This window comes from Coregonus clupeaformis, chromosome 23, assembly GCF_020615455.1.
Source record: "Coregonus clupeaformis isolate EN_2021a chromosome 23, ASM2061545v1, whole genome shotgun sequence".
NCBI classification, from domain to species: domain Eukaryota; kingdom Metazoa; phylum Chordata; class Actinopteri; order Salmoniformes; family Salmonidae; genus Coregonus; species Coregonus clupeaformis.
Genome location: NC_059214.1, coordinates 48,335,165 through 48,352,248, shown reverse-complemented (window position 1 = coordinate 48,352,248; position 17,084 = coordinate 48,335,165).

Here is a 17,084-nt window from a genome sequence, read left to right as displayed (position 1 = left end):
TCTCTCTCAGCTCTGAGGGAATTTACACCTAAACACTTCTCATTCATCTCTCTCAGCTCTGAGGGAATTTACACCTAAACACTTCTCATTCATCTCTCTCAGCTCTGAGGGAATTTATACCTAAACACTTCTCATTCATCTCTCTCAGCTCTGAGGGAATTTATACCTAAACACTTCTCATTCATCTCTCTCAGCTCTGAGGGAATTTACACCTAAACACTTCTCATTCATCTCTCTCAGCTCTGAGGGAATTTACACCTAAACACTTCTCATTCATCTCTCTCAGCTCTGAGGGAATTTACACCTAAACACTTCTCATTCATCTCTCTCAGCTCTGAGGGAATTTATACCTAAACACTTCTCATTCATCTCTCTCAGCTCTGAGGGAATTTACACCTAAACACTTCTCATTCATCTCTCTCAGCTCTGAGGGAATTTATACCTAAACACTTCTCATTCATCTCTCTCAGCTCTGAGGGAATTTACACCTAAACACTTCTCATTCATCTCTCTCAGCTCTGAGGGAATTTATACCTAAACACTTCTCATTCATCTCTCTCAGCTCTGAGGGAATTTACACCTAAACACTTCTCATTCATCTCTCTCAGCTCTGAGGGAATTTACACCTAAACACTTCTCATTCATCTCTCTCAGCTCTGAGGGAATTTATACCTAAACACTTCTCATTCATCTCTCTCAGCTCTGAGGGAATTTACACCTAAACACTTCTCATTCATCTCTCTCAGCTCTGAGGGAATTTATACCTAAACACTTCTCATTCATCTCTCTCAGCTCTGAGGGAATTTACACCTAAACACTTCTCATTCATCTCTCTCAGCTCTGAGGGAATTTACACCTAAACACTTCTCATTCATCTCTCTCAGCTCTGAGGGAATTTACACCTAAACACTTCTCATTCATCTCTCTCAGCTCTGAGGGAATTTACACCTAAACACTTCTCATTCATCTCTCTCAGCTCTGAGGGAATTTACACCTAAACACTTCTCATTCATCTCTCTCAGCTCTGAGGGAATTTACACCTAAACACTTCTCATTCATCTCTCTCAGCTCTGAGGGAATTTATACCTAAACACTTCTCATTCGTATCTCTCTCAGCTCTGAGGGAATTTACACCTAAACACTTCTCATTCATCTCTCTCAGCTCTGAGGGAATTTATACCTAAACACTTCTCATTCATCTCTCTCTCAGCTCTGAGGGAATTTATACCTAAACACTTCTCATTCATCTCTCTCAGCTCTGAGGGAATTTACACCTAAACACTTCTCATTCATCTCTCTCAGCTCTGAGGGAATTTACACCTAAACACTTCTCATTCATCTCTCTCAGCTCTGAGGGAATTTATACCTAAACACTTCTCATTCATCTCTCTCAGCTCTGAGGGAATTTATACCTAAACACTTCTCATTCATCTCTCTCAGCTCTGAGGGAATTTACACCTAAACACTTCTCATTCATCTCTCTCAGCTCTGAGGGAATTTACACCTAAACACTTCTCATTCATCTCTCTCAGCTCTGAGGGAATTTACACCTAAACACTTCTCATTCATCTCTCTCAGCTCTGAGGGAATTTACACCTAAACACTTCTCATTCATCTCTCTCAGCTCTGAGGGAATTTACACCTAAACACTTCTCATTCATCTCTCTCAGCTCTGAGGGAATTTACACCTAAACACTTCTCATTCATCTCTCTCAGCTCTGAGGGAATTTATACCTAAACACTTCTCATTCATCTCTCTCAGCTCTGAGGGAATTTACACCTAAACACTTCTCATTCATCTCTCTCAGCTCTGAGGGAATTTACACCTAAACACTTCTCATTCATCTCTCTCAGCTCTGAGGGAATTTACACCTAAACACTTCTCATTCATCTCTCTCAGCTCTGAGGGAATTTATACCTAAACACTTCTCATTCATCTCTCTCAGCTCTGAGGGAATTTACACCTAAACACTTCTCATTCATCTCTCTCAGCTCTGAGGGAATTTACACCTAAACACTTCTCATTCATCTCTCTCAGCTCTGAGGGAATTTACACCTAAACACTTCTCATTCATCTCTCTCAGCTCTGAGGGAATTTACACCTAAACACTTCTCATTCATCTCTCTCAGCTCTGAGGGAATTTATACCTAAACACTTCTCATTCATCTCTCTCAGCTCTGAGGGAATTTACACCTAAACACTTCTCATTCATCTCTCTCAGCTCTGAGGGAATTTATACCTAAACACTTCTCATTCATCTCTCTCAGCTCTGAGGGAATTTACACCTAAACACTTCTCATTCATCTCTCTCAGCTCTGAGGGAATTTATACCTAAACACTTCTCATTCGTCTCTCTCAGCTCTGAGGGAATTTATCACCTAAACACTTCTCATTCATCTCTCTCTCAGCTCTGAGGGAATTTATACCTAAACACTTCTCATTTATCTCTCTCAGCTCTGAGGGAATTTATACCTAAACACTTCTCATTCATCTCTCTCAGCTCTGAGGGAATTTACACCTAAACACTTCTCATTCATCTCTCTCAGCTCTGAGGGAATTTATACCTAAACACTTCTCATTCATCTCTCTCAGCTCTGAGGGAATTTACACCTAAACACTTCTCATTCATCTCTCTCAGCTCTGAGGGAATTTACACCTAAACACTTCTCATTCATCTCTCTCAGCTCTGAGGGAATTTACACCTAAACACTTCTCATTCATCTCTCTCAGCTCTGAGGGAATTTACACCTAAACACTTCTCATTCATCTCTCTCAGCTCTGAGGGAATTTACACCTAAACACTTCTCATTCATCTCTCTCAGCTCTGAGGGAATTTACACCTAAACACTTCTCATTCATCTCTCTCAGCTCTGAGGAATTTACACCTAAACACTTCTCATTAATCTCTCTCAGCTCTGAGGGAATTTACACCTAAACACTTCTCATTCATCTCTCTCAGCTCTGAGGGAATTTATACCTAAACACTTCTCATTCATCTCTCTCAGCTCTGAGGGAATTTACACCTAAACACTTCTCATTCATCTCTCTCAGCTCTGAGGGAATTTACACCTAAACACTTCTCATTCATCTCTCTCAGCTCTGAGGGAATTTACACCTAAACACTTCTCATTCATCTCTCTCAGCTCTGAGGGAATTTACACCTAAACACTTCTCATTCATCTCTCTCAGCTCTGAGGGAATTTACACCTAAACACTTCTCATTCATCTCTCTCAGCTCTGAGGGAATTTACACCTAAACACTTCTCATTCATCTCTCTCAGCTCTGAGGGAATTTACACCTAAACACTTCTCATTCATCTCTCTCAGCTCTGAGGGAATTTATACCTAAACACTTCTCATTCATCTCTCTCAGCTCTGAGGGAATTTATACCTAAACACTTCTCATTCATCTCTCTCAGCTCTGAGGGAATTTATACCTAAACACTTCTCATTCATCTCTCTCAGCTCTGAGGGAATTTACACCTAAACACTTCTCATTCATCTCTCTCAGCTCTGAGGGAATTTACACCTAAACACTTCTCATTCATCTCTCTCAGCTCTGAGGGAATTTACACCTAAACACTTCTCATTCATCTCTCTCAGCTCTGAGGGAATTTACACCTAAACACTTCTCATTCATCTCTCTCAGCTCTGAGGGAATTTATACCTAAACACTTCTCATTCATCTCTCTCAGCTCTGAGGGAATTTACACCTAAACACTTCTCATTCATCTCTCTCAGCTCTGAGGGAATTTACACCTAAACACTTCTCATTCATCTCTCTCAGCTCTGAGGGAATTTATACCTAAACACTTCTCATTCATCTCTCTCAGCTCTGAGGGAATTTATACCTAAACACTTCTCATTCATCTCTCTCAGCTCTGAGGGAATTTACACCTAAACACTTCTCATTCATCTCTCTCAGCTCTGAGGGAATTTATACCTAAACACTTCTCATTCATCTCTCTCAGCTCTGAGGGAATTTACACCTAAACACTTCTCATTCATCTCTCTCAGCTCTGAGGGAATTTATACCTAAACACTTCTCATTCATCTCTCTCAGCTCTGAGGGAATTTACACCTAAACACTTCTCATTCATCTCTCTCAGCTCTGAGGGAATTTATACCTAAACACTTCTCATTCGATCTCTCTCAGCTCTGAGGGAATTTATACCTAAACACTTCTCATTCATCTCTCTCAGCTCTGAGGGAATTTACACCTAAACACTTCTCATTCATCTCTCTCAGCTCTGAGGGAATTTACACCTAAACACTTCTCATTCATCTCTCTCAGCTCTGAGGGAATTTATACCTAAACACTTCTCATTCATCTCTCTCAGCTCTGAGGGAATTTACACCTAAACACTTCTCATTCATCTCTCTCAGCTCTGAGGGAATTTACACCTAAACACTTCTCATTCATCTCTCTCAGCTCTGAGGGAATTTATACCTAAACACTTCTCATTCATCTCTCTCAGCTCTGAGGGAATTTACACCTAAACACTTCTCATTCATCTCTCTCAGCTCTGAGGGAATTTACACCTAAACACTTCTCATTCATCTCTCTCAGCTCTGAGGGAATTTACACCTAAACACTTCTCATTCATCTCTCTCAGCTCTGAGGGAATTTATACCTAAACACTTCTCATTCATCTCTCTCAGCTCTGAGGGAATTTACACCTAAACACTTCTCATTCATCTCTCTCAGCTCTGAGGGAATTTACACCTAAACACTTCTCATTCATCTCTCTCAGCTCTGAGGGAATTTACACCTAAACACTTCTCATTCATCTCTCTCAGCTCTGAGGGAATTTATACCTAAACACTTCTCATTCATCTCTCTCAGCTCTGAGGGAATTTACACCTAAACACTTCTCATTCATCTCTCTCAGCTCTGAGGGAATTTATACCTAAACACTTCTCATTCATCTCTCTCAGCTCTGAGGGAATTTATACCTAAACACTTCTCATTCATCTCTCTCAGCTCTGAGGGAATTTATACCTAAACACTTCTCATTCATCTCTCTCAGCTCTGAGGGAATTTACACCTAAACACTTCTCATTCATCTCTCTCAGCTCTGAGGGAATTTACACCTAAACACTTCTCATTCAATCTCTCTCAGCTCTGAGGGAATTTACACCTAAACACTTCTCATTCATCTCTCTCAGCTCTGAGGGAATTTACACCTAAACACTTCTCATTCATCTCTCTCAGCTCTGAGGAATTTATACCTAAACACTTCTCATTCATCTCTCTCAGCTCTGAGGGAATTTATACCTAAACACTTCTCATTCGTATCTCTCTCAGCTCTGAGGGAATTTATACCTAAACACTTCTCATTCATCTCTCTCAGCTCTGAGGGAATTTACACCTAAACACTTCTCATTCATCTCTCTCAGCTCTGAGGGAATTTACACCTAAACACTTCTCATTCATCTCTCTCAGCTCTGAGGGAATTTATACCTAAACACTTCTCATTCATCTCTCTCAGCTCTGAGGGAATTTATACCTAAACACTTCTCATTCACTCTCTCTCAGCTCTGAGGGAATTTACACCTAAACACTTCTCATTCATCTCTCTCAGCTCTGAGGGAATTTATACCTAAACACTTCTCATTCATCTCTCTCAGCTCTGAGGGAATTTATACCTAAACACTTCTCATTCATTCTCTCTCAGCTCTGAGGAATTTATACCTAAACACTTCTCATTCATCTCTCTCAGCTCTGAGGGAATTTATACCTAAACACTTCTCATTCGTATCTCTCTCAGCTCTGAGGGAATTTACACCTAAACACTTCTCATTCATCTCTCTCAGCTCTGAGGGAATTTACACCTAAACACTTCTCATTCGTATCTCTCTCAGCTCTGAGGGAATTTACACCTAAACACTTCTCATTCATCTCTCTCAGCTCTGAGGGAATTTACACCTAAACACTTCTCATTCATCTCTCTCAGCTCTGAGGGAATTTACACCTAAACACTTCTCATTCATCTCTCTCAGCTCTGAGGGAATTTACACCTAAACACTTCTCATTCATCTCTCTCAGCTCTGAGGGAATTTACACCTAAACACTTCTCATTCATCTCTCTCAGCTCTGAGGGAATTTATACCTAAACACTTCTCATTCACTCTCTCTCAGCTCTGAGGGAATTTATACCTAAACACTTCTCATTCATCTCTCTCAGCTCTGAGGGAATTTACACCTAAACACTTCTCATTCATCTCTCTCAGCTCTGAGGGAATTTACACCTAAACACTTCTCATTCATCTCTCTCAGCTCTGAGGGAATTTACACCTAAACACTTCTCATTCATCTCTCTCAGCTCTGAGGGAATTTACACCTAAACACTTCTCATTCATCTCTCTCAGCTCTGAGGGAATTTATACCTAAACACTTCTCATTCATCTCTCTCAGCTCTGAGGGAATTTACACCTAAACACTTCTCATTCATCTCTCTCAGCTCTGAGGGAATTTACACCTAAACACTTCTCATTCATCTCTCTCAGCTCTGAGGGAATTTACACCTAAACACTTCTCATTCATCTCTCTCAGCTCTGAGGGAATTTACACCTAAACACTTCTCATTCATCTCTCTCAGCTCTGAGGGAATTTATACCTAAACACTTCTCATTCATCTCTCTCAGCTCTGAGGGAATTTACACCTAAACACTTCTCATTCATCTCTCTCAGCTCTGAGGGAATTTACACCTAAACACTTCTCATTCATCTCTCTCAGCTCTGAGGGAATTTACACCTAAACACTTCTCATTCATCTCTCTCAGCTCTGAGGGAATTTATACCTAAACACTTCTCATTCATCTCTCTCAGCTCTGAGGGAATTTATACCTAAACACTTCTCATTCATCTCTCTCAGCTCTGAGGGAATTTACACCTAAACACTTCTCATTCATCTCTCTCAGCTCTGAGGGAATTTACACCTAAACACTTCTCATTCATCTCTCTCAGCTCTGAGGGAATTTACACCTAAACACTTCTCATTCATCTCTCTCAGCTCTGAGGGAATTTATACCTAAACACTTCTCATTCATCTCTCTCAGCTCTGAGGGAATTTACACCTAAACACTTCTCATTCATCTCTCTCAACTCTGAGGGAATGTATACCTAAACACTTCTCATTCATCTCTCTCAACTCTGAGGGAATGTATACCTAAACACTTCTCATTCATCTCTCTCAGCTCTGAGGGAATTTACACCTAAACACTTCTCATTCGTATCTCTCTCAGCTCTGAGGGAATTTATACCTAAACACTTCTCATTCATCTCTCTCAGCTCTGAGGGAATTTACACCTAAACACTTCTCATTCATCTCTCTCAGCTCTGAGGGAATTTATACCTAAACACTTCTCATTCATCTCTCTCAGCTCTGAGGGAATTTACACCTAAACACTTCTCATTCATCTCTCTCAGCTCTGAGGGGAATTTACACCTAAACACTTCTCATTCATCTCTCTCAGCTCTGAGGGAATTTACACCTAAACACTTCTCATTCATCTCTCTCAGCTCTGAGGGAATTTATACCTAAACACTTCTCATTCATCTCTCTCAGCTCTGAGGGAATTTACACCTAAACACTTCTCATTCGTCTCTCTCAGCTCTGAGGGAATTTACACCTAAACACTTCTCATTCATCTCTCTCAGCTCTGAGGGAATTTATACCTAAACACTTCTCATTCATCTCTCTCAGCTCTGAGGGAATTTACACCTAAACACTTCTCATTCATCTCTCTCAGCTCTGAGGGAATTTACACCTAAACACTTCTCATTCATCTCTCTCAGCTCTGAGGGAATTTACACCTAAACACTTCTCATTCATCTCTCTCAGCTCTGAGGGAATTTATACCTAAACACTTCTCATTCATCTCTCTCAGCTCTGAGGGAATTTATACCTAAACACTTCTCATTCATCTCTCTCAGCTCTGAGGGAATTTACACCTAAACACTTCTCATTCATCTCTCTCAGCTCTGAGGGAATTTACACCTAAACACTTCTCATTCATCTCTCTCAGCTCTGAGGGAATTTACACCTAAACACTTCTCATTCATCTCTCTCAGCTCTGAGGGAATTTACACCTAAACACTTCTCATTCATCTCTCTCAGCTCTGAGGGAATTTATACCTAAACACTTCTCATTCATCTCTCTCAGCTCTGAGGGAATTTACACCTAAACACTTCTCATTCATCTCTCTCAGCTCTGAGGGAATTTACACCTAAACACTTCTCATTCATCTCTCTCAGCTCTGAGGGAATTTATACCTAAACACTTCTCATTCATCTCTCTCAGCTCTGAGGGAATTTACACCTAAACACTTCTCATTCATCTCTCTCAGCTCTGAGGGAATTTATACCTAAACACTTCTCATTCATCTCTCTCAGCTCTGAGGGAATTTATACCTAAACACTTCTCATTCATCTCTCTCAGCTCTGAGGGAATTTACACCTAAACACTTCTCATTCATCTCTCTCAGCTCTGAGGGAATTTATACCTAAACACTTCTCATTCATCTCTCTCAGCTCTGAGGGAATTTATACCTAAACACTTCTCATTCATCTCTCTCAGCTCTGAGGGAATTTATACCTAAACACTTCTCATTCATCTCTCTCAGCTCTGAGGGAATTTACACCTAAACACTTCTCATTCATCTCTCTCAGCTCTGAGGGAATTTATACCTAAACACTTCTCATTCATCTCTCTCAGCTCTGAGGGAATTTATACCTAAACACTTCTCATTCTATCTCTCTCAGCTCTGAGGGAATTTATACCTAAACACTTCTCATTCATCTCTCTCAGCTCTGAGGGAATTTACACCTAAACACTTCTCATTCATCTCTCTCAGCTCTGAGGGAATTTATACCTAAACACTTCTCATTCATCTCTCTCAGCTCTGAGGGAATTTACACCTAAACACTTCTCATTCATCTCTCTCAGCTCTGAGGGAATTTATACCTAAACACTTCTCATTCATCTCTCTCAGCTCTGAGGGAATTTACACCTAAACACTTCTCATTCATCTCTCTCAGCTCTGAGGGAATTTATACCTAAACACTTCTCATTCATCTCTCTCAGCTCTGAGGGAATTTACACCTAAACACTTCTCATTCATCTCTCTCAGCTCTGAGGGAATTTATACCTAAACACTTCTCATTCATCTCTCTCAGCTCTGAGGGAATTTACACCTAAACACTTCTCATTCATCTCTCTCAGCTCTGAGGGAATTTATACCTAAACACTTCTCATTCATCTCTCTCAGCTCTGAGGGGATTTATACCTAAACACTTCTCATTCATCTCTCTCAGCTCTGAGGGAATTTACACCTAAACACTTCTCATTCATCTCTCTCAGCTCTGAGGGAATTTATACCTAAACACTTCTCATTCATCTCTCTCAGCTCTGAGGGAATTTATACCTAAACACTTCTCATTCATCTCTCTCAGCTCTGAGGGAATTTATACCTAAACACTTCTCATTCATCTCTCTCAGCTCTGAGGGAATTTATACCTAAACACTTCTCATTCATCTCTCTCAGCTCTGAGGGAATTTACACCTAAACACTTCTCATTCATCTCTCTCAGCTCTGAGGGAATTTACACCTAAACACTTCTCATTCATCTCTCTCAGCTCTGAGGGAATTTACACCTAAACACTTCTCATTCATCTCTCTCAGCTCTGAGGGAATTTACACCTAAACACTTCTCATTCATCTCTCTCAGCTCTGAGGGAATTTATACCTAAACACTTCTCATTCATCTCTCTCAGCTCTGAGGGAATTTATACCTAAACACTTCTCATTCGTATCTCTCTCAGCTCTGAGGGAATTTATACCTAAACACTTCTCATTCGATCTCTCTCAGCTCTGAGGGAATTTACACCTAAACACTTCTCATTCATCTCTCTCAGCTCTGAGGGAATTTACACCTAAACACTTCTCATTCATCTCTCTCAGCTCTGAGGAATTTACACCTAAACACTTCTCATTCATCTCTCTCAGCTCTGAGGGAATTTATACCTAAACACTTCTCATTCATCTCTCTCAGCTCTGAGGGAATTTATACCTAAACACTTCTCATTCATCTCTCTCAGCTCTGAGGGAATTTACACCTAAACACTTCTCATTCGATCTCTCTCAGCTCTGAGGGAATTTATACCTAAACACTTCTCATTCTATCTCTCTCAGCTCTGAGGGAATTTACACCTAAACACTTCTCATTCATCTCTCTCAGCTCTGAGGGAATTTACACCTAAACACTTCTCATTCATCTCTCTCAGCTCTGAGGGAATTTACACCTAAACACTTCTCATTCATCTCTCTCAGCTCTGAGGGAATTTACACCTAAACACTTCTCATTCATCTCTCTCAGCTCTGAGGGAATTTATACCTAAACACTTCTCATTCATCTCTCTCAGCTCTGAGGGAATTTATACCTAAACACTTCTCATTCATCTCTCTCAGCTCTGAGGGAATTTATACCTAAACACTTCTCATTCATCTCTCTCAGCTCTGAGGGAATTTATACCTAAACACTTCTCATTCGTCTCTCTCTCAGCTCTGAGGGAATTTACACCTAAACACTTCTCATTCATCTCTCTCAGCTCTGAGGGAATTTATACCTAAACACTTCTCATTCATCTCTCTCAGCTCTGAGGGAATTTATACCTAAACACTTCTCATTCATCTCTCTCAGCTCTGAGGGAATTTATACCTAAACACTTCTCATTCATCTCTCTCAGCTCTGAGGGAATTTACACCTAAACACTTCTCATTCATCTCTCTCAGCTCTGAGGGAATTTATACCTAAACACTTCTCATTCATCTCTCTCAGCTCTGAGGGAATTTACACCTAAACACTTCTCATTCATCTCTCTCAGCTCTGAGGGAATTTATACCTAAACACTTCTCATTCATCTCTCTCAGCTCTGAGGGAATTTACACCTAAACACTTCTCATTCATCTCTCTCAGCTCTGAGGGAATTTATACCTAAACACTTCTCATTCATCTCTCTCAGCTCTGAGGGAATTTATACATAAACACTTCTCATTCATCTCTCTCAGCTCTGAGGGAATTTACACCTAAACACTTCTCATTCATCTCTCTCAGCTCTGAGGGAATTTATACCTAAACACTTCTCATTCATCTCTCTCAGCTCTGAGGAAATTTATACCTAAACACTTCTCATTCATATCTCTCTCAGCTCTGAGGGAGTTTACACCTAAACACTTCTCATTCATCTCTCTCAGCTCTGAGGGAATTTACACCTAAACACTTCTCATTCATCTCTCTCAGCTCTGAGGGAATTTACACCTAAACACTTCTCATTCATCTCTCTCAGCTCTGAGGGAATTTATACCTAAACACTTCTCATTCGTATCTCTCTCAGCTCTGAGGGAATTTACACCTAAACACTTCTCATTCATCTCTCTCAGCTCTGAGGGAATTTACACCTAAACACTTCTCATTCATCTCTCTCAGCTCTGAGGGAATTTACACCTAAACACTTCTCATTCATCTCTCTCAGCTCTGAGGGAATTTATACCTAAACACTTCTCATTCATCTCTCTCAGCTCTGAGGGAATTTACACCTAAACACTTCTCATTCGTATCTCTCTCAGCTCTGAGGGAATTTACACCTAAACACTTCTCATTCATCTCTCTCAGCTCTGAGGGAATTTACACCTAAACACTTCTCATTCATCTCTCTCAGCTCTGAGGGAATTTATACCTAAACACTTCTCATTCGTCTCTCTCAGCTCTGAGGGAATTTATACCTAAACACTTCTCATTCGTATCTCTCTCAGCTCTGAGGGAATTTACACCTAAACACTTCTCATTCATCTCTCTCAGCTCTGAGGGAATTTACACCTAAACACTTCTCATTCATCTCTCTCAGCTCTGAGGGAATTTACACCTAAACACTTCTCATTCATCTCTCTCAGCTCTGAGGGAATTTACACCTAAACACTTCTCATTCATCTCTCTCAGCTCTGAGGGAATTTACACCTAAACACTTCTCATTCATCTCTCTCAGCTCTGAGGGAATTTATACCTAAACACTTCTCATTCATCTATCTCAGCTCTGAGGAAATTTATACCTAAACACTTCTCATTCATCTCTCTCAGCTCTGAGGGAATTTACACCTAAACACTTCTCATTCGTCTCTCTCTCAGCTCTGAGGGAATTTATACCTAAACACTTCTCATTCGTATCTCTCTCAGCTCTGAGGGAATTTACACCTAAACACTTCTCATTCATCTCTCTCAGCTCTGAGGGAATTTACACCTAAACACTTCTCATTCATCTCTCTCAGCTCTGAGGGAATTTATACCTAAACACTTCTCATTCATCTCTCTCAGCTCTGAGGGAATTTACACCTAAACACTTCTCATTCATCTCTCTCAGCTCTGAGGGAATTTACACCTAAACACTTCTCATTCATCTCTCTCAGCTCTGAGGGAATTTATACCTAAACACTTCTCATTCATCTCTCTCAGCTCTGAGGGAATTTACACCTAAACACTTCTCATTCATCTCTCTCTAGCTCTGAGGGAATTTATACCTAAACACTTCTCATTCATCTCTCTCAGCTCTGAGGGAATTTACACCTAAACACTTCTCATTCATCTCTCTCAGCTCTGAGGGAATTTATACCTAAACACTTCTCATTCATCTCTCTCAGCTCTGAGGGAATTTATACCTAAACACTTCTCATTCATCTCTCTCAGCTCTGAGGGAATTTATACCTAAACACTTCTCATTCATCTCTCTCAGCTCTGAGGGAATTTACACCTAAACACTTCTCATTCATCTCTCTCAGCTCTGAGGGAATTTACACCTAAACACTTCTCATTCATCTCTCTCAGCTCTGAGGGAATTTATACCTAAACACTTCTCATTCATCTCTCTCAGCTCTGAGGGAATTTATACCTAAACACTTCTCATTCATCTCTCTCAGCTCTGAGGGAATTTATACCTAAACACTTCTCATTCATCTCTCTCAGCTCTGAGGGAATTTACACCTAAACACTTCTCATTCATCTCTCTCAGCTCTGAGGGAATTTATACCTAAACACTTCTCATTCATCTCTCTCAGCTCTGAGGGAATTTACACCTAAACACTTCTCATTCATCTCTCTCAGCTCTGAGGGAATTTATACCTAAACACTTCTCATTCATCTCTCTCAGCTCTGAGGGAATTTACACCTAAACACTTCTCATTCATCTCTCTCAGCTCTGAGGGAATTTATACCTAAACACTTCTCATTCGTATCTCTCTCAGCTCTGAGGGAATTTACACCTAAACACTTCTCATTCGTATCTCTCTCAGCTCTGAGGGAATTTACACCTAAACACTTCTCATTCGTATCTCTCTCAGCTCTGAGGGAATTTACACCTAAACACTTCTCATTCATCTCTCTCAGCTCTGAGGGAATTTACACCTAAACACTTCTCATTCATCTCTCTCAGCTCTGAGGGAATTTACACCTAAACACTTCTCATTCATCTCTCTCAGCTCTGAGGGAATTTACACCTAAACACTTCTCATTCATCTCTCTCAGCTCTGAGGGAATTTATACCTAAACACTTCTCATTCGTATCTCTCTCAGCTCTGAGGGAATTTATACCTAAACACTTCTCATTCATCTCTCTCAGCTCTGAGGGAATTTACACCTAAACACTTCTCATTCATCTCTCTCAGCTCTGAGGGAATTTATACCTAAACACTTCTCATTCATCTCTCTCAGCTCTGAGGGAATTTACACCTAAACACTTCTCATTCATCTCTCTCAGCTCTGAGGGAATTTACACCTAAACACTTCTCATTAATCTCTCTCAGCTCTGAGGGAATTTACACCTAAACACTTCTCATTCATCTCTCTCAGCTCTGAGGGAATTTACACCTAAACACTTCTCATTCATCTCTCTCAGCTCTGAGGGAATTTATACCTAAACACTTCTCATTCATCTCTCTCAGCTCTGAGGGAATTTATACCTAAACACTTCTCATTCGTCTCTCTCTCAGCTCTGAGGGAATTTACACCTAAACACTTCTCATTCGTATCTCTCTCAGCTCTGAGGGAATTTACACCTAAACACTTCTCATTCATCTCTCTCAGCTCTGAGGGAATTTACACCTAAACACTTCTCATTCATCTCTCTCAGCTCTGAGGGAATTTATACCTAAACACTTCTCATTCATCTCTCTCAGCTCTGAGGGAATTTATACCTAAACACTTCTCATTCATCTCTCTCAGCTCTGAGGGAATTTATACCTAAACACTTCTCATTCATCTCTCTCAGCTCTGAGGGAATTTACACCTAAACACTTCTCATTCATCTCTCTCAGCTCTGAGGGAATTTATACCTAAACACTTCTCATTCATCTCTCTCAGCTCTGAGGGAATTTATACCTAAACACTTCTCATTCATCTCTCTCAGCTCTGAGGGAATTTATACCTAAACACTTCTCATTCGTATCTCTCTCAGCTCTGAGGGAATTTATACCTAAACACTTCTCATTCTATCTCTCTCAGCTCTGAGGGAATTTACACCTAAACACTTCTCATTCATCTCTCTCAGCTCTGAGGGAATTTATACCTAAACACTTCTCATTCATCTCTCTCAGCTCTGAGGGAATTTATACCTAAACACTTCTCATTCATCTCTCTCAGCTCTGAGGGAATTTACACCTAAACACTTCTCATTCATCTCTCTCAGCTCTGAGGGAATTTACACCTAAACACTTCTCATTCATCTCTCTCAGCTCTGAGGGAATTTACACCTAAACACTTCTCATTCTTCTCTCTCTCAGCTCTGAGGGAATTTATACCTAAACACTTCTCATTCATCTCTCTCAGCTCTGAGGGAATTTACACCTAAACACTTCTCATTCATCTCTCTCAGCTCTGAGGGAATTTATACCTAAACACTTCTCATTCATCTCTCTCAGCTCTGAGGGAATTTATACCTAAACACTTCTCATTCATCTCTCTCAGCTCTGAGGGAATTTACACCTAAACACTTCTCATTCATCTCTCTCAGCTCTGAGGGAATTTATACCTAAACACTTCTCATTCATCTCTCTCAGCTCTGAGGGAATTTACACCTAAACACTTCTCATTCATCTCTCTCAGCTCTGAGGGAATTTATACCTAAACACTTCTCATTCATCTCTCTCAGCTCTGAGGGAATTTACACCTAAACACTTCTCATTCATCTCTCTCAGCTCTGAGGGAATTTATACCTAAACACTTCTCATTCATCTCTCTCAGCTCTGAGGGAATTTACACCTAAACACTTCTCATTCATCTCTCTCAGCTCTGAGGGAATTTACACCTAAACACTTCTCATTCGTATCTCTCTCAGCTCTGAGGGAATTTACACCTAAACACTTCTCATTCATCTCTCTCAGCTCTGAGGGAATTTACACCTAAACACTTCTCATTCGTATCTCTCTCAGCTCTGAGGGAATTTACACCTAAACACTTCTCATTCATCTCTCTCAGCTCTGAGGGAATTTATACCTAAACACTTCTCATTCGTCTCTCTCTCAGCTCTGAGGGAATTTATACCTAAACACTTCTCATTCATCTCTCTCAGCTCTGAGGGAATTTATACCTAAACACTTCTCATTCATCTCTCTCAGCTCTGAGGGAATTTATACCTAAACACTTCTCATTCATCTCTCTCAGCTCTGAGGGAATTTATACCTAAACACTTCTCATTCATCTCTCTCAGCTCTGAGGGAATTTACACCTAAACACTTCTCATTCATCTCTCTCAGCTCTGAGGGAATTTACACCTAAACACTTCTCATTCATCTCTCTCAGCTCTGAGGGAATTTATACCTAAACACTTCTCATTCATCTCTCTCAGCTCTGAGGGAATTTACACCTAAACACTTCTCATTCATCTCTCTCAGCTCTGAGGAAATTTATACCTAAACACTTCTCATTCGTATCTCTCTCAGCTCTGAGGGAATTTACACCTAAACACTTCTCATTCATCTCTCTCAGCTCTGAGGGAATTTACACCTAAACACTTCTCATTCATCTCTCTCAGCTCTGAGGGAATTTACACCTAAACACTTCTCATTCATCTCTCTCAGCTCTGAGGGAATTTATACCTAAACACTTCTCATTCATCTCTCTCAGCTCTGAGGGAATTTACACCTAAACACTTCTCATTCATCTCTCTCAGCTCTGAGGGAATTTATACCTAAACACTTCTCATTCATCTCTCTCAGCTCTGAGGGAATTTATACCTAAACACTTCTCATTCATCTCTCTCAGCTCTGAGGGAATTTACACCTAAACACTTCTCATTCATCTCTCTCAGCTCTGAGGGAATTTACACCTAAACACTTCTCATTCATCTCTCTCAGCTCTGAGGGAATTTATACCTAAACACTTCTCATTCATCTCTCTCAGCTCTGAGGGAATTTACACCTAAACACTTCTCATTCATCTCTCTCAGCTCTGAGGGAATTTACACCTAAACACTTCTCATTCATCTCTCTCAGCTCTGAGGGAATTTACACCTAAACACTTCTCATTCATCTCTCTCAGCTCTGAGGGAATTTACACCTAAACACTTCTCATTCATCTCTCTCAGCTCTGAGGGAATTTACACCTAAACACTTCTCATTCATCTCTCTCAGCTCTGAGGGAATTTACACCTAAACACTTCTCATTCGTATCTCTCTCAGCTCTGAGGGAATTTACACCTAAACACTTCTCATTCATCTCTCTCAGCTCTGAGGGAATTTACACCTAAACACTTCTCATTCATCTCTCTCAGCTCTGAGGGAATTTATACCTAAACACTTCTCATTCGTCTCTCTCTCAGCTCTGAGGGAATTTATACCTAAACACTTCTCATTCGTATCTCTCTCAGCTCTGAGGGAATTTATACCTAAACACTGCTCATTCATCTCTCTCAGCTCTGAGGGAATTTATACCTAAACACTTCTCATTCATCTCTCTCAGCTCTGAGGGAATTTACACCTAAACACTTCTCATTCATCTCTCTCAGCTCTGAGGGAATTTATACCTAAACACTTCTC